The sequence below is a fragment of the Aquarana catesbeiana genome, linkage group LG02 (genome assembly GCF_042186555.1).
Source record: "Aquarana catesbeiana isolate 2022-GZ linkage group LG02, ASM4218655v1, whole genome shotgun sequence".
NCBI classification, from domain to species: Eukaryota; Metazoa; Chordata; class Amphibia; order Anura; family Ranidae; genus Aquarana; species Aquarana catesbeiana.
The window spans coordinates 22,066,802-22,088,792 of NC_133325.1; the positions used below are offsets into that span (position 1 = coordinate 22,066,802).

General features: G+C 50.9%; 1 protein-coding gene and 1 long non-coding RNA gene across 3 annotated transcripts in view; both read left to right on the forward strand.

The window, feature by feature from the left end:
• Positions 1–21,991, forward strand: part of LOC141126696 (uncharacterized) — an 885,136-nt gene that overhangs the window by 648,248 nt on the left and 214,897 nt on the right. The window lies entirely within an intron of this gene.
• The window catches only part of LOC141126691 (uncharacterized), a 39,414-nt gene that overhangs the window by 6,293 nt on the left and 11,130 nt on the right, over positions 1–21,991 (forward strand). The window contains exon 1 of one of the 2 annotated variants that reach the window (XM_073612655.1): positions 18,659–18,693. The exons of the other annotated variant lie outside the window; for it this stretch is intronic. The gene's annotated coding sequence lies outside the window, so the exon portion shown is untranslated. Of the gene's footprint in view, positions 1–18,658; positions 18,694–21,991 lie in introns of those variants that run through there. 2 annotated transcript variants of the gene reach the window in all.

Below are 21,991 nucleotides of genomic sequence, written 5' to 3' on the forward strand. Positions count from 1 at the left end.
CTTCCAGCAGGATAATGCACCATGTCACAAAGCTCCAATCATCTCACCACTGGACAATGAGGTCCCTGTCCTCCAATGGCCTCCACACTCACCACATCTCATCCAATAGAACAACTTTGGGATGTGGTGGAACGGGAGATAGTGGAGGGGGGGTGGGTTTTTGTGGGGAGGTCTGTGGGGGGTGTGGAGGGTGTGGGGGGGTGTGGGAGGTGTGGAGGGGGTGGGGGGTGTGGGGTGTGTGTGTGTGGGGGGGGTGTGTGTGGGGGTGTGGGAGGTGTGGAGGGTGTGGGGTGTGTGGGGGGGTGTGGGGGGGTGTGGGAGGTGTGGAGGGTGTGGGGGGTGTGGGGGGGGTGTGGGAGGTGTGGAGGGTGTGGGGGTGTGTGTGTGGGGGGGGTGTGGGAGGTGTGGAGGGTGCGGGGTGGGGGTGTGTGTCTGTGTGGAGGGGGGAGGTGTGGAGGGGGTGGGGGGTGGGGGGGGTGTGTGTGTGTGGGGGGTGTGGGGGGGTGTGGGAGGTGTGGAGGGGGTGGGGGGTGTGGGGGGTGTGTGTGTGTGGGGGGTGTGTGTGGGGGTGTGGGAGGTGTGGAGGGTATGGGGTGTGTGTGTGGGGGGGGGGGTGTGGGGAGGTGTGGGGGGGGTGTGGGGGGCGTGGGGGGTGTGGGGGGGGGTGTGGGGGGGTGTGGGAGGTGTGGAGGGTGTGGGGGGTGTGGGAGGTGTGGAGGGTGTGGGGGGTGTGGGGTGTGTGTGTGGGGGGTGTGGGGGGTGTGGGGTGTGTGGGGGGGGGGGGGGGTGGGAGGTGTGGAGGGTGTGGGAGGTGTGGAGGGTGCGGGGTGGGGGGTGTGTGTGTGTGTGGAGGGGGGAGGTGTGGAGGGGGTGGGGGGGTGTGGAGGGTGTGGAGGGGTGTGGGAGGTGTGGAGGGTGTGTGGGGAGTGGGGGGGGGGGTGTGTGGGAGGTGTGGGGGGTGTGGGAGGTGTGGGGGGTGTGAGGTGTGGAGGTTGGGGGGGGTGGGAGGTGTGGGGGGTGTGGAGGGTGTGGGGGGTGTGGGAGGTGTGGGGGGTGTGAGGTGTGGAGGTTGGGGGGGTGGGAGGTGTGGGAGGTGTGGAGGGTGTGGGGGGTGTGGGAGGTGTGGAGGGTGTGGGAGGTGTGGAGGGTGCGGGGTGGGGGGGGTGTGTGTGTGTGGAGGGGGGAGGTGTGGAGGGGGTGGGGGGTGGGGGGGTGTGGGGGGTGTGTGGGGGTGTGGGAGGTGTGGAGGGTGTGGGGGGTGTGGGGTGTGTGTGTGTGGGGGGGGGGGGGTGTGGGGGTGTGTGGGAGGTGTGGGGGGGTGTGGGGGGCGTGGGGGGTGTGGGAGGTGTGGAGGGTGTGGGGGGGGGGGGGGGGTGTGGGGGGGTGTGGGAGGTGTGGAGGGTGTGGGGGGTGTGGGAGGTGTGGAGGGTGTGGGGGGTGTGGGGTGTGTGTGTGGGGGGGTGTGGGGGGTGTGGGGTGTGTGGGGGGGGGGGGGGTGTGGGAGGTGTGGAGGGTGTGGGGTGTGTGGGGGGGTGTGGGGGGGGTGTGGGAGGTGTGGAGGGTGTGGGGGGTGTGGGGGGGGTGTGGGAGGTGTGGAGGGTGGTGGGGGTGTGTGTGTGGGGGGGGTGTGGGAGGTGTGGAGGGTGCGGGGTGGGGGGGGTGTGTGTGTGTGGAGGGGGGAGGTGTGGAGGGGGTGGGGGGGTGTGGGGGGTGTGTGTGTGTGGGGGGTGTGTGTGGGGGTGTGGGGAGGTGTGGAGGGTGTGGGGTGTGTGTGTGTGGGGGGGGGGGGGTGTGGGGAGGTGTGGGGGGGTGTGGGGGGCGTGGGGGGGTGTGGGAGGTGTGGAGGGTGTGGGGGGGGTGTGGGGGGGTGTGGGAGGTGTGGAGGGTGTGGGGGGTGTGGGGGGTGTGGGAGGTGTGGAGGGTGTGGGGGGTGTGGGGTGTGTGTGTGGGGGTGTGTGGGGGGTGTGGGGTGTGTGTGTGTGTGTGTGTGTGTGGGGGGGGGGGGGGGTGGGAGGTGTGGAGGGTGTGGGAGGTGTGGAGGGTGCGGGGTGGGGGGTGTGTGTGTGTGTGGAGGGGGGAGGTGTGGAGGGGGTGGGGGGGGGTGTGGAGGGTGTGGAGGGGTGTGGGAGGTGTGGAGGGTGTGTGGGGAGTGGGGGGGGGGGGGGGGTGTGGGAGGTGTGGGGGGTGTGGGAGGTGTGGGGGGTGTGAGGTGTGGAGGTTGGGGGGGGTGGGAGGTGTGGGGGGTGTGGAGGGTGTGGGGGGGTGTGGGAGGTGTGGGGGGTGTGAGGTGTGGAGGTTGGGGGGGTGGGAGGTGTGGGAGGTGTGGAGGGTGTGGGGGGTGTGGGAGGTGTGGAGGGTGTGGGAGGTGTGGAGGGTGCGGGGTGGGGGGGGGGTGTGTGTGTGTGGAGGGGGGAGGTGTGGAGGGGGTGGGGGGTGGGGGGGGGTGTGTGTGTGTGGGGGGTGTGTGTGGGGGTGTGGGAGGTGTGGAGGGTGTGGGGGGTGTGGGGTGTGTGTGTGTGTGGGGGGGGGGGGGTGGGGGTGGGGGTGTGTGGGAGGTGTGGGGGGTGTGGGGGGCGTGGGGGGTGTGGGAGGTGTGGAGGGTGTGGGGGGGGTGTGGGGGGGTGTGGGAGGTGTGGAGGGTGTGGGGGGTGTGGGAGGTGTGGAGGGTGTGGGGGGTGTGGGGTGTGTGTGTGGGGGGGTGTGGGGGGTGTGGGGTGTGTGGGGGGGGGGGGGGGGGGGGTGGGAGGTGTGGAGGGTGTGGGAGGTGTGGAGGGTGCGGGGTGGGGGGGGTGTGTGTGTGTGGAGGGGGGAGGTGTGGAGGGGGTGGGGGGGGGGGGGTGTGGAGGGTGTGGAGGGGTGTGGGAGGTGTGGAGGGTATGTGGGGAGTGGGGGGGGGGTGTGTGGGAGGTGTGGGGGGTGTGGGAGGTGTGGGGGGTGTGAGGTGTGGAGGTTGGGGGGGGTGGGAGGTGTGGGGGGTGTGGAGGGTGTGGGGGGTGTGGGAGGTGTGGGGGGTGTGAGGTGTGGAGGTTGGGGGGGTGGGAGGTGTGGGAGGTGTGGGGGGTGTGGGAGGTGTGGAGGGTGTGGAGGGGTGTGGGGTGTGTGTGTGGGGGGGTGTGGGGGGTGTGGGGTGTGTGGGGGGGGGGGGGGGTGGGAGGTGTGGAGGGTGTGAGGTGTGGAGGTTGGGGGGGTGGGAGGTGTGGGAGGTGTGGGGGGTGTGGGAGGTGTGGAGGGTGTTGGGGGGTGTGGGGTGTGTGTGTGGGGGGGTGTGGGGGGTGTGGGGTGTGTGGGGGGGGGGGGGGTGGGAGGTGTGGAGGGTGTGGGAGGTGTGGAGGGTGCGGGGTGGGGGGGGTGTGTGTGTGTGGAGGGGGGAGGTGTGGAGGGGGGTGGGGGGGGGGGTGTGGAGGGTGTGGAGGGGTGTGGGAGGTGTGGAGGGTATGTGGGGAGTGGGGGGGGGGGTGTGTGGAGGTGTGGGGGGTGTGGGAGGTGTGGGGGGTGTGAGGTGTGGAGGTTGGGGGGGTGGGAGGTGTGGGGGGTGTGGAGGGTGTGGGGGGTGTGGGAGGTGTGGGGGGTGTGAGGTGTGGAGGTTGGGGGGGTGGGAGGTGTGGGAGGTGTGGGGGGTGTGGGAGGTGTGGAGGGTGTGGAGGGTGTGGGGTGTGTGTGTGGGGGGGTGTGGGGGTGTGGGGTGTGTGTGTGTGTGTGTGGAGGGGGGAGGTGTGGAGGGTGTGTGGGGAGTGGGGGGGGGGGGGTGTGAGGTGTGGAGGTTGGGGGGGGTGGGAGGTGTGGGGGGTGTGGAGGGTGTGGGGGGGTGTGGGAGGTGTGGAGGGTGTGGGGTGTGTGTGTGGGGGGGTGTGGGAGGTGTGGAGGGTGTGGGGTGTGGGGGGGGGGTGTGGGGGGGGTGTGGGAGGTGTGGAGGGTGCGGGGTGGGGGGTGTGTGTGTGTGTGGAGGGGGGAGGTGTGGAGGGGGTGGGGGGTGGGGGGGTGTGGGAGGTGTGGAGGGTGTGGGGGGGTGTGGGAGGTGTGGAGGGTGTGTGGGGAGTGGGGGGGGGGTGTGGGGGGTGTGGGAGGTGTTGGGGGTGTTGAGGTGTGGAGGTTGGGGGGAGGAGGGGGTGTGGGGGGTGTGTGGGGGGGGTGGGAGGTGTGGGGGTGTGGAGGGTGTGGGGGGTGTGGTTGGTGTGGGGGTGGGGTGGGGGGTGTGGCCGGAAACACATTCAGATCTGTGCAGCTTTTTACATTTGTTTTATATTGTCTCCACCTGGCATCAGATATACAATATTCATGCTAAGTAATGTATTACTGTAACACATCCAGGTATTTATTACCTCTTGCAGTGCCTCCATCTGCTCTTCTCTCCAAAGGGATGGGACCATCTTTGTTCAGGCACCATCATATAAATCCTGATGTCTGTGCAGTTCTTGCACACAAATGTCTGACACATATCAGCCCCTGGCTGCAACTTGCTACAAAGTTACAATGTTGTAGTCTGATCACTGGGGGGGGGGAGACTGAGGAAATGCCTCCTCCTGTCTGCTACAAAGGTACCCTATATAGTCTGATCACTGGGGGGGAGACTGAGGAAATGCCTCCTCCTGCCTGCTACAAAGGTACCCTATACCGTCTGATCACTGGGGGGGGGGGGACTGAGGAAATGCCTCCTCATGCCTGCTACTAAGGTACCCTATATAGTCTGATCACTGGGGGTGGGGTGGGGAGACTGAGGAAATGCCTCCTCCTGCCTGCTACAAATGTACCCTATACAGTCTGATCACTGGGGGGGGGGAACTGAGGAAATGCCTCCTCCTGCCTGCTACAAATGTACCCTATACAGTCTGATTACTGGGGGGGGGGGAGACTGAGGAAATGCCTCCTCCTGCCTGCTACAAAGGTACCCTATACAGTCTGATCACTGGGGGGGGGGGGGACTGAGGAAATGCCTCCTCCTGCCTGCTACAAATGTACCCTATACAGTCTGATCACTGGGGGGGGGACTGAGGAAATGCCTCCTCCTGCCTGCTACAAAGGTACCCTATACAGTCTGATCACTGGGGGGGGGGGACTGAGGAGATGCCTACTCCTGCCTGCTACTAAGGTACCCTATATAGTCTGATCACTGGGGGTGGGGTGGGGAGACTGAGGAAATGCCTCCTCCTGTCTGCTACAAATGTACCCTATACAGTCTGATCACTGGGGGGGGGGGGGGAGATTGAGGAAATGCCTCCTCCTGCCTGCTACAAAGGTACCCATACAGTCTGATCACTGGGGGGGGGGGGGGACTGAGGAAATGCCCCCTCCTGCCTGCTACAAAGGTACCCTATACAGTCTGATTACTGGGGGTGGGGGGGGGGGGAGACTGAGGAAATGCCTCCTCCAGCCTGCTACAAAGGTACCCTATACAGTCTGATCACTGGGGGGTGGGGGGGGGAGACTGAGGAAATGCCTCCTCCTGCCTGCTACAAAGGTACCCTATACAGTCTGATCACTGGGGGGGAGACTGAGGAAATGCCTCCTTCTGCCTGCTACAAAGGTACCCTATACAATCTGATCACTGGGGGGGGGGGGGGGCTGAGGAAATGCCTCCTCCTGCCTGCTACAAATGTACCCTATACAGTCTGATCACTGGTGGGGGGGGGGGACTGAGGAAATGCCTCCTCCTGCCTGCTACAAAGGTACCCTATATAGTCTGATCACTGGGGGGGGGGGACTGAGGAAATGCCTCCTCATGCCTGCTACTAAGGTACCCTATATAGTCTGATCACTGGGGGTGGGGTGGGGAGACTGAGGAAATGCCTCCTCCTGCCTGCTACAAATGTACCCTATACAGTCTGATCACTGGGGGGGGGGGGGACTGAGGAAATGCCTCCTCCTGCCTGCTACAAATGTACCCTATACAGTCTGATTACTGGGGGGGGGGGAGACTGAGGAAATGCCTCCTCCTGCCTGCTACAAATGTACCCTATACAGTCTGATCACTGGGGGGGGGAGACTGAGGAAATGCCTACTCCTGCCTGCAGCAGATCAATGACATCGTCCCAACACAGGCAAAGTCACCAACTCAACAGCTTTTTAATAATATGTATTAAGGATCTGGGTGATAAGAGATCAGACTTTGGTACCGCATCCCATTTAGACAAAAAATCTGGAGGAGGAGGAGGAAGGGGCAGGCGGGACTTTTAAGGGACCAGAGAGTAGAATAAACAATCAATTTAGAAAAATTAATTTTATTTAAACAATTCTTTAAAATTCGCAGTAAACATTTACAAGAATCTCGTATTGTTTCGTTGGACATATAAAACCACTTCTTACTCTACATGTTTCGCTCAGAAGAGCTTCCTCAGGAGTTTTTTCTAGAAGTGTCGCATGAAGTAATATATACTATAAGAGAAATAACATTTGTAAATGAATATGTTTAAAAATTGCCATGAATAAAATGGCATGGCATGTCAATAGGACATAAATATATACATTGTTATAATGAGATAATCATATGTTGAACAGATTACATGTTATACAAAATAACGATGAACTGAGAAGGAGTGCCCACTGGATGTTTGTATTCATGAAGTATTCATTACTATTCATAATAATGAAGCCAATGGGAAGACCTTTTGTAACCAGAGAGAGAGGATACATTGAATTAGACATATTAATATTAATCAAAGTGATTTTATGGGAAGTAGACTGATAAAAAGGGAAAATCATTTACCTCCATTCTAGATAATAACCCCTTCAATACCGGCACTTAGACACCTTCCTGCCCAGACCAATTTTCACCTTTCAGCGCTGTCGTACTTTGAATGACAATTGCGCGGTCATCCAACACTGTACACAAACTACATGTTTATCATTTCCTTCCCACAAATAGAGATTTCTTTTGGTGGTATTTCATCATCTCTGGGATTTTTATTTTCTGATAAACAAATAAAAAAAAACGACTGAAAATTTTGAAAAAAAATGTTTTTTTTTTGTTTCTGTTACAAAACTTTGTAAATAAGTAAGTTTTCTCCTTCACTGATGGGCACTGATGGGGCTGCACTGATGGGCACTGGTGAGGTGGCACCGATGATGGGCACTAATATACAGCACTGATGGGGCACTGATAGGTGGCACTGATAGGTGGCACTGATATGCAGCACTGATGGGTACACATAGGTGGCACTGATGGGCACTGATAGGCAGCATGAATGGGCACTGATAGGCAGCACAGATGGGCACTGATAGGCGGCACGAATAGGCACTGATAGGTGGCACGGATGGGCACTGATAGGCGGCACGGACAGGCACTGATAGGTGGCATAGATGTGCACTGATAGGCGGCACAGATGGGCACTGATAGGTGGCACGGATAGGCGGCACAGATAGGCACGGATAGGCACAGATAGGTGGCACGGATGGGCATGGATGGGCACTGATAGGCGGCACGGATAGGCACTGATAGGTGGCATGGATGGGCACTGATAGGAGGCACAGATGGGCACTGATAGGTGGCATGGATAGGGGGCACATATAGGCACTGATAGGTGGCACAGATAGGCACTGATAGGTGGCACAGATGGGCATGGATGGGCACTGATAGGTGGCACAGATGGGCATGGATGGGCACTGATAGAGACACTGATGTACACTTATTGATGATACGGATGGATGCCAATCAGTGCCAAATACCTGCCAATCAGTGATGCCCATGTGGGCACTGATTGGCATCCCTGGTGGTCTAGGGTGGCATACCTGGTGGTGACATCCCTGGTGGTCCTAGTGGCATCCCTGGTGGTCCAGTGTGGGCATCCTCGGGGGGGGGGGCTGCGCTAATAATCAATCAGCACAGACCCCCCCCCCCCCCGTTCAGAGGAGCAGCTGATTGGCTCTACTGGCATCTGACAGATGCGAGTGAGGAAAAGCTGATCAACGGCTCTTCCTGTTTACATTGTGGTCAGCCGTGATTGGACACGGCTGATTACGTGGTAAAGAGTCTCCATCAGAGATTCTACCTAGATTGGAGTTGTGGGGTGTCAGACTGACACGCCGCAACAACGATCACCATGATGCGCGTCCCCGGGGGCGCGCAGCAGCTTGATATCCTGCTGGATGTCATATGACGCCCGGTCAGGATATTGAAACCACTTTGCCGCCGTCATTTTGCTATATGGCGAGCGGCAATCGGTTAAGAAAAATGGAACCAATTTAATCTTCCATCCCTAAATTGAAGGGGTGGTCTGATGAAACAGAAGGAGAAAAGCGAAGGGCTGGAGATGGAAAATACCGCCCCTTGTTTTTGTCTTCACAACGCCCCGAGACACACGTTGTGCGCCTACTGAAGAATTTTACTGTTGGAGACAGAAAACGGGATTTATCCTATTGAGTGAAAAAAAGTTTCATTTAGTAGATTATTGATATTCTCTCTCAGAAAATTGCACGTTTCAATATTCCCATCCGTGGTGGGCGATTAACCCAGGAGTTAGTTAATAAAAGAGGGGGGGGGATGGCAAAAGCATCAAAAATCAGACCACTTCAGTCTACTTCCCATAAAATCACTTTGATTAATATTAATATGTCTAATTCAATTTATTCTCTCTCTCTGGTTACAAAAGGTCTTCCCATTGGCTTCATTATTATGAATGGTAATGAATACTTCATGAATACAAGCATCCGGTGGGCACTCCTTCTCAGTTCATCATTATTTTGTATAAAATGTAATCTGTTCAACATATGATTATCTCATTATAACAATGTATATATTTATGTCCTATTGACACGCCATGCGATTTTATTCATGGATATTTTTAAACATAATCATTTACAATTGTTATTTCTCTTATAGTATATATTACTTCATGCGACACTTCTAGAAAAAACTCCTGAGGAAGCTCTTCTGAGCGAAACATGTAGAGTAAGAAGTGGTTGTATATGTCCAAAGAAACGATACGAGATTCTTGTAAATGTTTACTGCGAATTTTAAAGAATTGTTTAAATAAAATTTATTTTTCAAAATTGATTGTTTATTCTACTCTCTGGTACCTTAAAAGTCCCGCCTGCCCCTTCCTCCTCCTCCAGCTTTTTAATAATAAAAAAAAAGAAAAAAATTATGTTATGCCGCGTACACACGATCGCACATTCCGACAACAAAACCGTGGATTTTTCCCAACGGATGTTGGCTCAAACTTGTCTTGCCTACACACGGTCACACAAATCTTGTCGGAAATTCCGAATGTCAAGAACGCGGTGACGTACAAGACGTACGACGAGCCGAGAAAAATGAAGTTCAATGGCCAGTGCGGCTCTTCTGCTTGATTCTGAGCATGCGTGGAACTTTGTGCGTCAGAATTGTGTACACACGATCGGAATTTCCGACAACGGATTTTGTTGTCGGAAAATTTGAGATCCAGATCTCAAATTTTGTTTGGCGGAAAGTCCGATGGAAAATGTCCAATGGAGCCTACACACGGTCGGAATTTCCGACAACAATCTCCCATCGAACATTTCCCGTCGAAAAATCCGACCGTGTGTACGTGGCATTACTCTAGAACAGTGTTTCTCAACTCCAGTCCTCAAGGTGCCCCAACAGGTCATGTTTTCAGGTTTTCCATTATTTTGCACAGGTGATTTGATCACTTTCACTGCCTTAGTAATTACCACAGCAGTTTCATCTGAGGGAAATCCTGAAAACATGACCTGTTGGGGCGCCTTGAGGACTGGAGTTGAGAAACACTGCTCTAGAACAGGGGTCTCCAAACTTCCTAAATAAAGGGCCGGTTTACTGTCCTTCAGACTTCAAGAGGGGTGGACTGTGACCAGTGGGAATGGAAAATGCCCCATCATTGGTATTATTTGGGGGAAGGGGGGTATAGCCCCATTGTTGGTTTAATGGAGAGGAATAGTGCCCCATCATTGGTGTCAGTGGGAGGAATAGTGCCCCATCATTGGTGCCAGTAGGAGGAATAGTGCCCCATCATTGGTGTCAGTGGGAGGAATAGTGCCCCATCATTGGTATTAGTAGGTGGAATAGTGCCCCATCATTGGTGTCAGCGGGAGGAATAGTGCCTTTGCATTGGTATCAGTGGGAGGAATAGTGCCCCATCATTGGTGTCAGTGGGAGGAATAGTGCCCCATCATTGGTATCAGTGGGAGGAATAGTGCCTCTTAATTGGTGTCAGTGGAAGGAATAGTACCCCATCATTGGTGACAGTGGGAGGAATAGTGCCCCATCATTGGTATCCATGGGAGGAATAGTGCTTTGTATCATTGTATCAGTGGGAGGAATAGTGCCCCATCATTGGTATCAGTGGGAGGAATAGTGCCCCATCATTGGTATCAGTGGGAGGAATAGTGCCCCATCATTGGTATCAGTGGGAGGAATAGTGCCCCTTTATTGGTGTCAGTGGGAGGAATAGTGCCCCAAGGGCCGGATAAAGGCAAGCAAAGGGCCACATCTGGCCCCCGGGCCGCAGTTTGGAGACCACTGCTCTATAGTGACATGCCATTGATTTATTTATGCACACTTAAAAAGTTTCTGCCTGCAGACATTAGAGGGCTATTGGACATTCAGGCACCAGCTGATCACCCAGTTTTTCCCCCCGCAGAATCATGCCTACACATGAGTGGTCATGCTTACAGGAGGAATCACACACACAAGCCTATCCAGACCAACCTACAGGAAACTGATACTGACTGACTGATATTACACATGTAGCACTCTTCCTCTTGAGGTGACGCCGAATGACCCTTTAAGTAGTGTGGCAGGTGAATATTTCCATCTCAGGGTCTGGTCCTTGGAGAAACCTAAGTCACTTTCGTCTTTTTTCCCTTTTATTTCTGAACTTAGTTTTGGGAAAGCTGGTTTAAGGGGTGCGGGGGGACATTCCAAAATATCACAAAAAAGGACAAGCATTCTGAAAGTAATAGTAGGCCCTTTAGTAGCTGTCTCTAGGTTATTGTTGGCCTGTGATAGCAACTACACAGATCCATTACCATGTAAGAGCAGTCACAGACTTTCTTTAGTTGCAGTGAACCTCCAATAAATTTGGCTCTTGACCTCCTGATAGCAGTGAAAGATACGGTCAGGACACGGATCGGAACATACAACCACTTGTTACTGACCTTTGGCTTGTTTCTTGACTACGCTTCCTCTTGATCCCAACCTGCAACCACTTTTTACTGATCTTTGGCTTGCTTACTGACTGACTACGCGTCTGCTTGATCCCTACCTGTTTATATCTGCTACTGGACCCCAGCTTGCTCACCTCCTGGTGGGGAGATTCTGAGGACCGTGACCTGGTACACATTTAAACCCATCTCCACCATCAAGAGCTCTGGTGAACACTGGTTGGTGCTTAGACCTCGGGTGAGCCCGGTCATCCCCCAGGTTGCCCTGCTTGTGTACCTAGCAATTAATCCTTCTTACGATGTCCAGGAGTAGCTTCTACCCAGTTTCTCTATGACCCCCTTCAGCAAGAAGGTTTTTTTCCGATGGACTTTCCAGGCAACGTTCTTCTTGACCAGCTCCCTCCATATACACACTATAACAAGACAGCCAAACTTCTGAGCCACCAGCACATGCCCTCAGGTGAGGCAAGGCTCAGGAGAGAAAACTCTTTATGCCAGTCTTTATCAACCTATTTAACATGGAGGAACCCTTAAAATCTCTCTCTGGTGTCAGGGAACCTTTGCTATTAACTACTGTATCTACAGCTCACCGTACATTAGTGTGGTGATCAGTGAGAAGAATGTCCCTTACATTGGTGATCAGTGAGAAGAATGTTCCTTACATTGGTGATCAGTGAGAAGAATGTTCCTTACATTGGTGATCAGTGAGAAGAATGTTCCTTACATTGGTGATCAGTGAGAAGAATGTCCCTTACATTGGTGATCAGTGAGAAGAATGTCCCTTACATTGGTGATCAGTGAGAAGAATGTCCCTTACATTGGTGATCAGTGGGAAGAATGTTCCTTACATTGGTGATCAGTGGGAAGAATGTTCCTTACATTGGTGATCAGTGAGAAGAATGTCCCTTACATTGGTGATCAGTGAGAAGAATGTTCCTTACATTGGTGATCAGTGAGAAGAATGTTCCTTACATTGGTGATCAGTGGGAAGAATGTTCCTTACATTGGTGATCAGTGGGAAGAATGTTCCTTACATTGGTGATCAGTGAGAAGAATGTTCCTTGCATTGGTGGTCAGTGAGAAGAATGTTCCTTACATTGGTGATCAGTGGGAAGAATGTTCCTTACATTGGTGATCAGTGAGAAGAATGTTCCTTACATTGGTGATCAGTGAGAAGAATGCTCCTTACATTGGTGATCAGTGGGAAGAATGTTCCTTACATTGGTGATCAAAGGGAAGCATTCCCCTTTGACAGAGAACTAAAAAGATCATTGGTGTCAGTGGGAAGTTATTTGAGAGGCTCAAATTGCTCCATTCTCAATGCCTAGCAAACTCTGGAGGAAGCCTGGCTGAGAAAGACTACTTTATGTTTGCATCCTCTCCAGGCAAAAGCCTAGGAGGGAAACACGTCTCTGGAAAGGTCACCCAAATATTTATCACCTCCCCAAGGGATACCTCTCTGAAGAAGGACCTCAGGAAATGGTTGGGTGATGTAAATATTCATGACTCAACCATTGTCCTTCCCAAACTGAGGACTGGAATCTCTCAAAACAGTAACCGGCAGAAGCAATCAACCCAGTGATCTTATACTGACCATAGATGGTTTCGAATCTCAGCCAGTTCAGCAGGGACCGCCCGAGATTCGGCCCATCTATGGGCAGGCTGATTGTACCCAAGTTGATCCATCCAGTTTGGGGTTGGTCCCTACATATGACTATGCTGGGGGTCTGGGGATCTTACCTGCACCTCATAGAGAGCTCATTAACTGACCTGTTAGATTGGATACAAATTGTATCATTAGTTAGACAGCCCCCCGCACACTACATAGTTGCTGATAAATCTAAAAAGGAATTGTACAATGAGATTGTAACAAGTCAGGCCAGCTTTGTACTGGGAAATGAACGTGAAGATTTTCACCCAACAGAGTGTAAAGACCCAGAAACTCAGCACAGGTGACGCCATGCTACATTGTCACCTGAGCTTCAACCTGACCACACCCTGGCTAACCCTTCACAGGCCACAGCAAGGATCCTCCATACAAAGAGCAGAATCAGAGTGGTTGCAGAATGATCCATAGACCGTCCCATGCCTGTACAGCATTCCCATGCACGAGCATCTTCTATAGGTAAACCCAATGAGAAAATTAGACTATCCTAACATACACATAATAAAGTCAGAGGAACTATAGACGATGCTTCCAGGAAATCAGTGCATTGTGTGCGATCGTTTTTGCTATAGAAAAATAGAAGATTTGGAAAGCAAAAGAAATGGCGGGCAAATGTTTTTTCCTTCATTTTTTTTTACGTGGTCACCCTGCCAGCAACATACTTCATGCTCTGGAGTACTATCATTGTTATTAGTAATACTATTATTATTTTTACTATTAATTTTTTTATTCACCTATTTTTATTTTTTTAACCCGTTTTACGATTTTATTAATTTCTTTTTATTTGTCTATTCTTTACAGGTGTTTTTTTTAACCTGTTTTACGATCAGACTGTATGAACTCATTTTTGTTCTCATTTTTATTCAGCTCTCATGTTTTCATTTTTGTTCAGCTCTCATGTTCTCATTTTGGCACTCTAAAAATAACTCAACACACAGCCATTAATGTCTAAACCGCTGGCAACAAAAGTGAGTACACCACTAAGTGAAAATCTCCAAATTGGGCCCAATTAGCCATTTTCCCTCCCCGGTGTCACGTGACTCGTTATGCCCCGTACACAAGGTCGGATTTTCCGATGGAAAATGTCCGATCGGAGCGTGTTGTCGGAAATTCCGACCGTGTGTGGGCTCCATCGGACATTTTCCATCGGATTTTCCGACACACAAAGTTGGAGAGCAGGAGATAAAATTTTCCGACAACAAAATCCGTTGTCGGAAATTCCGATCGGGTGTACACAAATCCGACGGACAAAGTGCCACGCATGCTCAGAATAAATAAAGAGATGAAAGCTATTGGCCACTGCCTCGTTTATAGTCCCGACGTACGTCTTTTACGTCACCGCGTTCAGAACGATCGGATTTTCCGACAACTTTGTGTGACCGTGTGTATGCAAGACAAGTTTGAGCCAACATCCATCGGAAAAAATCCTAGGATTTTGTTGTCGGAATGTCCGAACAAAGTCCGACCGTGTGTACGGGGCATTAGTGTTACAAGGCCTCAGGTGTGAATGGGAAGCCGGTGTGTTAAATTTGGTGTTATTGCTCTCACTCTCTCATACTGGTCACTGGAAGTTCAACTCATGGCAAAGAACTCTCTGAGGATCTGAAAAAAAGAATTGTTGCTCTACATAAAGATGGCCTAGGCTATAAGAAGATTGCCAAGACCCTGAAACTGAGCTGCAGCACGGTGGCCAAGACCATACAGCGGTATAACAGGACAGGTTCCACTCAGAACAGGCCTCGCCATGGTCCACCAAAGAAGTTGAGGTCACGTCCTCAGCATCATATTCAGAGGTTGTCTTTCGGAAATAGACGTATGAGTGCTGCCAGCATTGCTGCAGAGGTTGAAGGGGTGGGGGGTCAGCGTGTCAGTGCTCAGACCATATGCCGTACACTGCATCAAATTGGTCTGCATGGCTGTCATCGTAGAAGGAAGCCTCGTCTAAAGATGATGCACAAGAAAGCCTGCAAACAGTTTGCTGAAGACAAGCAGACTAAGGACATGGATTACTGGAACCATGTCCTGTGGTCTGATGAGACCAAGATAAACTTACTTGGTTCAGATGATGTGAAGCGTGTGTGGCGGCAATCAGGTGAGGAGGACAAAGACAAGTGTGTCTTGTCTACAGTCAAGCATGGTGGTGGGAGTGTCATGGTCTGGGGCTACATGAGTGCTGCCGGAACTGGGGAGCTACAGATCATTGAGGGAACCATGAATGCCAACATGTACTGTGATGTACTGAAGCAGAGCATCATCCCCTCCATTCAGAGACTGGGCCGCAGGGCAGTATTCCAACATGATAACCACCCCAAACACACCTCCAAGACCACCACTGCCCTGCTAAAGAAGCTGAGGGTAAAGGTGATGGACTGGCCAAGCATGTCTCCAGACCTAAACCCTATTGATAATCTGTGGGACATCCTCAAACGGAAGGTGGAGGAGCGCAAGGTCTCCAACATCCACCAGCTCCGTGATGTCGTCATGGAAAAGTGGAAGAGGACTCCAGTGGAAACCTGTGAAGCTCTGGTGACTTCCATGCCCAAGAGGGTTAAGGCAGTGCTGTGGCCACACAAAATATTGACACTTTGGGCCCAAATTGGACATTTTCACTTAGGGGTGTACTGACTTTTGTTGCCAGCGGTTTAGACATTAATGGCTGTTTGCTGAGTTATTTTGAGGGGACAGCAAATTTACACTGTTATACATTGTAGCAAAGTGTCATTTCTTCAATGTTGTCACATGAAAAGAAGAAAATATTTACAAAAATGTGAGGGGTGTACTTACTTTTGTACTCACTTTTGTGAGATACTGTACTGTATCAGATATCAGACACTATATATATATATATATATATATATATATATAGTTTATTGAAGTGGTTAAGGGGAACCCCGGGCCAAAATGTAAAAAAAAGGCGTAGGGTCCCCCCCAAAATCCACACCAGGCCCTTCGGCTCTGGTATGGATTTTAAGGGAAAGCCGCGCTAAAATAAAAAAAAATAGAACCCCCCCCAAATCCATACCAGACCCTTGTCCAAGCATGCAATCTGGCAGGCCGCAGGAAAAGGGGGGAGGACGAGAGAGCGCCCCCCCCTCCTGAACCGCACTAGGCCACATGCCCTCAACATGGTAAGGGTCCCCCCAAAGCACCTTGTCCGGTGGTTGTGGGGTCTGTGGGCAGGGGGCTTATCGGAATCTGAAAGTCCCCTTTAACAAGGGGGTCCCCAGATCCCGCCCCCCCATGTGAATGGGTAGGGGTACACTGTACCCCTACCCATTCACCAAAAAAAAGTAAAAATCACAGAAGACAGTTTTGGACAATTCCTTTAAAAAAAAAAAAAAATGTCCCGCGATGTAAATCCATCTTTAATCATGGTGCCGACAGTCCTGAAAAAAAACAAACCGGAAAAACTCCACGCCTCCATGGGAGGCGTCCCCGCAACTGCCGTCTTTTTGCTTTGACCGCTCTTATATAGTCAAGGGCGGGGCCACTCGTGATGTAAACTGGTGGCCCCGCCCCCTCTGACGTCACATGATGTCAGAAGGGGGCGGGGTCACTCGGTTACGTCAGCGGTGCCCCCACCCTTGGCTATATAAGAGCTGTCAAAGCAAAAAGACACCATGGAGGCTGAGTTTTTCCTCTTTTTGTGGGGGTTTTCGGGACCGTTTGCGCCCTGATTGAAGATGGGCTGTCGCCCCTGCATTTTCCGCCTTTCTCAAAACACGGCCTGCAAGATAACCATGCGATTTCCCTGCCGTTCCCTACATTTTTACCCCAATCCTTCCCTTCCCATACCTCGTGACAAGGCCATAGATCTCTGTAACATGAGCTCAGATCTGGTTGCCATTTGATACCGACCGCTAGAGAGGGAGCCAGAACATTGACCCCCTCGGAGGACCCGTCACCTTATCGGGTACCACGCTTTACTGTAGTTTGTTCCATACTTGGTTACCCATAGCAACTACATTCCTCTACACTGTGTCTTGCTGTGTTAACCCTTTTGCAACTGTGTTACTTCATACACCTTTGTGTATTTACAGACCCAATTTCTTTTGTTATGCCAGAACCATTATGCACCCCTTTGAATAACTTCAGACCAGGCTCAGAACGTGTAATGTAACTTTACGGGACAGATGCAGCATACCAGTTCAATATAAACATTGTTCTTTTCCTAATCCTAACTAGAATAGTGTGGTGGCCCAGGCATACCTCCATGAGGTAAAAGTCCAAAATGGCATTGCCCATGACTTGGATGTCCTCTGCAATTCCTAGTTTCTTCAGCAGTGCCACGATTGCGCTTACAGATGAGTCTGTAAATCCTGGACCCACCAGTACCCGGGTTCTCACTCTCCAGACCTTTTTATAGCACAGGTGGGCTGGGTAGGACCAAAAGCCTGGAAACTGAGCTAAAAACAATTAACCCTTTCCCCAGCCTGGGCCGGCTGCTGGCCTAACTAGACTATACATATTTTCAATCTGCCTACAGGTGGATGGTGGGTGGTTTGTCTCTTTTGGTTTTTCTGATGAGTGGATGGTTGGTGGTTTGACTTTTCCACTCTCCCTGGTGAGTGGTTTGTCTTTCTGTGTTCCTGGTGAGAGGACAGTTGGTGGTTTGTCTCTCCTGGTCACTCTGGTCAGTGTATGGTTGGGACTATATCTTTCTTAATCTCCCTGCTAAGTGGACGGTAGACAGTTTGACTCTCTCAGGCTAGCTGGTGAGTGGATAATTGGTGGTTTGCATCTCTCGTTCTCCCTGGTGAGTTAACAGTTGGTGGTTTGTCTCTCTTGGCCTCTCTACTGAGTGAATGGTTAGCATTTTGTCACTAATAGTCTCTGTGGTGAATGGACAGTTGGCGGTTTGTCTTTCTCATTCTCCCTGGTGAGTGGATGGTGAGTGCTTTTTCTTTCTCACTTTCCCTGGTGAATGGATGGTGGACAGTTTGCTTCTTTCAGTCTTGATAGTGAGTGGACAGTAGGCTATTTGTCTCTGTGTTCCTGGTGAGAGGACATTTGGCATCTCTTTAATGCTAGCTGGTTAGTGGAGAATTGGTGGCTTGTGTATCTTGGTCTCCCTGGCGTGTTAACAGTTGGTGGTTTTCATCTCTGACTTTCTAGTGAGTAAATGATTAGTGGTTTGTCACTATTAGTCTCTGTGGTGAATGGATTTTGGGCAGTTTGCCTCTCTCAGTTTTACTGGTGAGTGGACAGTTGGCTGTTTGTCTCTCTCAGTTTTGCTGGTGAGTGGATAATTGGTGGTTTGTGTATCTCGGTCTCTCTGGTGTGTTAACAGTTGGTGGTTTGTCTCTCCTGGCCTCTCTAGTGAGTGGTTAGTGGTTTGTCACTATTAGTCTCTGTGGTAAATGGATGGTTCTCGATTTGTCTCTCTTGATCTTCCAAGTGAGTGGACAGTGATTGGGTTGTGTCTCTCAGCCTTCCTGGTGAGTGGTGGCTTGTCTCTGTTGGTCTCCCTAGTTGCTGGAAGGTAAGTGGTTTGTTTCTCTCTGTCTTGCAGGTGACTAGATGGTTGGTGGCTTGTCTCTCTTGGTCTTGCTGGTCAGTAGACCGTTGTCAGTTTGTGTCTCTTGGTCTCTCGGTAAAAATTGACAGTTGGCGGTTTGCCTCTCTTGATCTCCATGGTGAGTGAATGGTTGGTACTTTGTTTATGTGGTCATCCTGATGAATAGATGGTTGGGGGGTTTGACACTCTCGGTCTCCCTGGTGAGTACACAATTGATGGTTTGACTCTCTCGGTCATTCTGGTAGGTACAAAATTTGTGGTTGGTGTCTCTTAGTCTCTCTGTTAAATGGACAGTTGGCAATTTGCCTCTCCTGGTCTCTATGGTGAATAAACCATTGGCAGTTTGTGTCTCTTGGTCTCCTAGTGAGTGTACAGTTGACGGTTTGTGTCCCTTGGTCTCCCTGGTGAGTGGATGGTAGGTAGTTTGTCTCTCTCGGTCTCTCTGGTGGGTGGACATTGCCAGTTTGTCTCTCTCACGCTTCCGTGTATCTCAATGAATATTCACATACTCCTTTGTATGGCTGTGGTCTGATCTTCTTCTTCCTCTCATGTATAATCGATGACTCCTCCGCTATCTGATTACTGTGACATTCCAGACGAGCTGATTGTCCTGTTTAGAACGGGGATTATTTTTAAACGCTATTCAGCCTTGTCCGTAGGTTACTGACAGAGCCGAACCTAAGGGGACAGTAATTAAAGAAATTCCAATGTTATTTATTGGGTACTGTTTTACAGATCTTGTTTCTTTGCATACCTTGTGCTTCTGTGTGTAGCCGTGGCAGCAATATTTGTTCAAAACATATGCAGATTGTGCTTCCTGAAGAGTGAATCCACTGTAGTGTTCCTCTCCATCAGTGCTAGTCTTCTGGTCAGGACTGACTGATTGAACAGTGGACTTACCTTAGGAAGACGATGATGAGGTGGTGATGAGGTGGTGCTGGATCCGGGGCAGGGCTCCTGGAAGCTTAAAGAGGCTGTCGCTGCCTCTCCGCCCCTCCACCTGCTGCTCCTTGCTCCAGCTTGCCGAGGGAAGAGGTTGCTTCTCCTCCTGGCCGAACAGGAAGTGGGTCCTGAGACCCCATTAGCCGGGAGTCCTAAGATTCCCTGGCCAATGGGGTCTCAGGACCTGCTTCCTGATTGGCCGGGAGGAGAAGCAGGAAGACATTAGAAAATATTAATTCACTAATGTCACACAACTGGGTGGGCTCAGGGCGCAGTGAGCCCAGCCTTTTTTTAAGCCAATTAGAGCCTCGGGCTCTAATCATGTGCTTAAAATTTTTTTTTAAAAAACCCCATTGAAAGCCCTGCATGTAGATTAGGGGCTGAGCACATGGATTAGGGGGAGAGCGCCCCTAATGGAGCGGCCGCCACTGATCTCAATAAATACTCTCTAGTCGCTCTTTAACCTGCTGCTCATGTTTTTAAGCATAAAAGACCCAAAGGGAGCAAAAGAAAAAAATACAAAAATGCAAATAAAACATGAATTGGCAATATGCAATAACAGCAACTCCAACAAACTCAAAGAAATGCTAATTTCATTACCTCAGCCAAAAATGATTTTATGAATTATTTTTAATCATTTATTTCTTTTTTTGTAGTCTTCTTTTTAAATAGAAGTTTTTTGCATTTTTTCCCCCGGTATACCTATGTGGTTGTTATCTCTCCATCTTGCGAAGGATACAAAAGAGTAGCAATGACCTCAGTTGTGTTCAGGTCCAAGTCTGATCCCACCTGAGTGAGCCCACCAGTTGCTTTCACCTGTTTGGCGACAGTCATAGGCAGGTGAGGCATTACATGCCTGCAGTTGCATGTATACACATCTATTGCATACATGCGGCTGCGGGGCTGGCAATGCCCCGACCACAGATGATTACCCAGTACAAGTAACAGAATACTGGTGAGCTCACTCAGGTGGGTTCAGACTTGGATCCAAACACGCCTGAGCTCATCCCTAGTAAAAAGTTGAGACTCTTATAGCTGTAAATGGGAGGACAACTCCATATTAACAGCCGTGGTTTTGGAATGGGATTTCCCAAAAGCTCGTGTAGATATGATGGTCCACATAAGTTTGCCCATTGAATTATACCTCACATGTGATGCTAATGCTGACTGATTACAGATAATGCCTTGTGTTTCTCTACATGATATCACAGTGATTCTCCACTAGGGTTTCTTCAGAGTTTGCTGGGGTTCCATGAACTGTGGTTGATTCACCTGCATGGTGCATAGTGGCTGCATAGTTCTGGTGCCAAGACCACCTGGTAGAGTCGGCAGCATGACACCAATGATTTTTAGGCCCCCTTCAGAAGGGGCAGACTCCATCAAGCAGATCCGCCTGCTCAGCAGGGGATCTCTCTGCTGATCCCCGCTGAGAAGATGACAGGTCCGTGTCTGCTCTACTATGCAGAACGGAAATGGACACAACCCGCTGTTCTCTATGAGGAGGATGGATGGAAATGGACTGCCTGTCTGTTTCCATCCCACTGTCAGATGATCCAATCTGCCAGACGGATGGCCATCCGTCTGTTTTTAGTGGACACATGTCATCCATAAAGAACAATGTGTGGTCCGATCAGGTCTGCCTGCAAAACAGACAGGCGGACCCAATGGGTCCACTGCTGTGAAAGGTGTCTTAGCTTTGGCATGCTGACCATTACTATAAGGGGGGGGGGGGGGGGGGCATTTTCTCAACTGACCACCAATGCAAGGGACATTTTCCCAACTGGCCCCTGATGAATTGGTTTTAGCCAGGTTTCCCTGAGACCTACACTATTTTTTAAGGGTTCCTCTACTGTAAAAAGGTTGAAAAAGGCTGTGACAGACTTTTGAAATGGGGGAGACAAAGTGGAGCCTTAATAAGCTTTGCCATTCTCTTTTATCCTGCACATTAAATCAATAAAGAGAGATTCTACCACTGCTCACAGGCTAAAAAAAGACCTATAATGGGCAAGGAGGACCTCCATCACCCGCTCACTACCATTTCAGTGAGTCACGGAGTCACGCCATATGTCTATGGTGTGAACTGAATCCAGGATTACAGCACTGCTAACCACTAAGACACTGTTCTGCCCTGTTTGTGCTGGATATCCCCATTGGGAAAGTTTGTCTTCATTTCCAGTCCAGATGGTAGTGGTCACTGGTAACAATACAACCTGAAAGGGAGATTCTAACAATTGCCATAGAAAAAGATATTTTGTTTGGAGTACCACTATAACTCTTTTTAGCTGCCACTGTAGATCTGATTTGTATAAATGTACAGAGGATATTATGACATAGTGTTACTCAGCCGGCTCGTATTTGCATAGTATGCTATAAAGCCAGGGACAGATGTGTAGAAGTAAAATATATTCCCTTTCATAGCACTACTATAACCACATGCAGTCTGAGAAATTTAGGCCAAAGAGAAACCAATCAGAAGCCAATTTCACAGAAAAAAAAAACCGGATCATATAGTAATTGTTCGATGAGTACTGAGAAGCCAATCAGCAGAAAATACATATTGGCAATCCATGGTCGGTGACAGAATTGCCTGAGGCCATCTGCTTTGCCTTCCAGGCCTTTCACCCCCACCTACCATAAAGCTGCAGGTAGAACAGACAAGGAATGCATGAGGTGAATGTAGCAAAGACAATTTGTCTGCCAACTTATATACAGTTGTGCTTATAAGTTTACATACCCTGGCAGAATTTATGATTTCTTGGCCATTTTTCAGA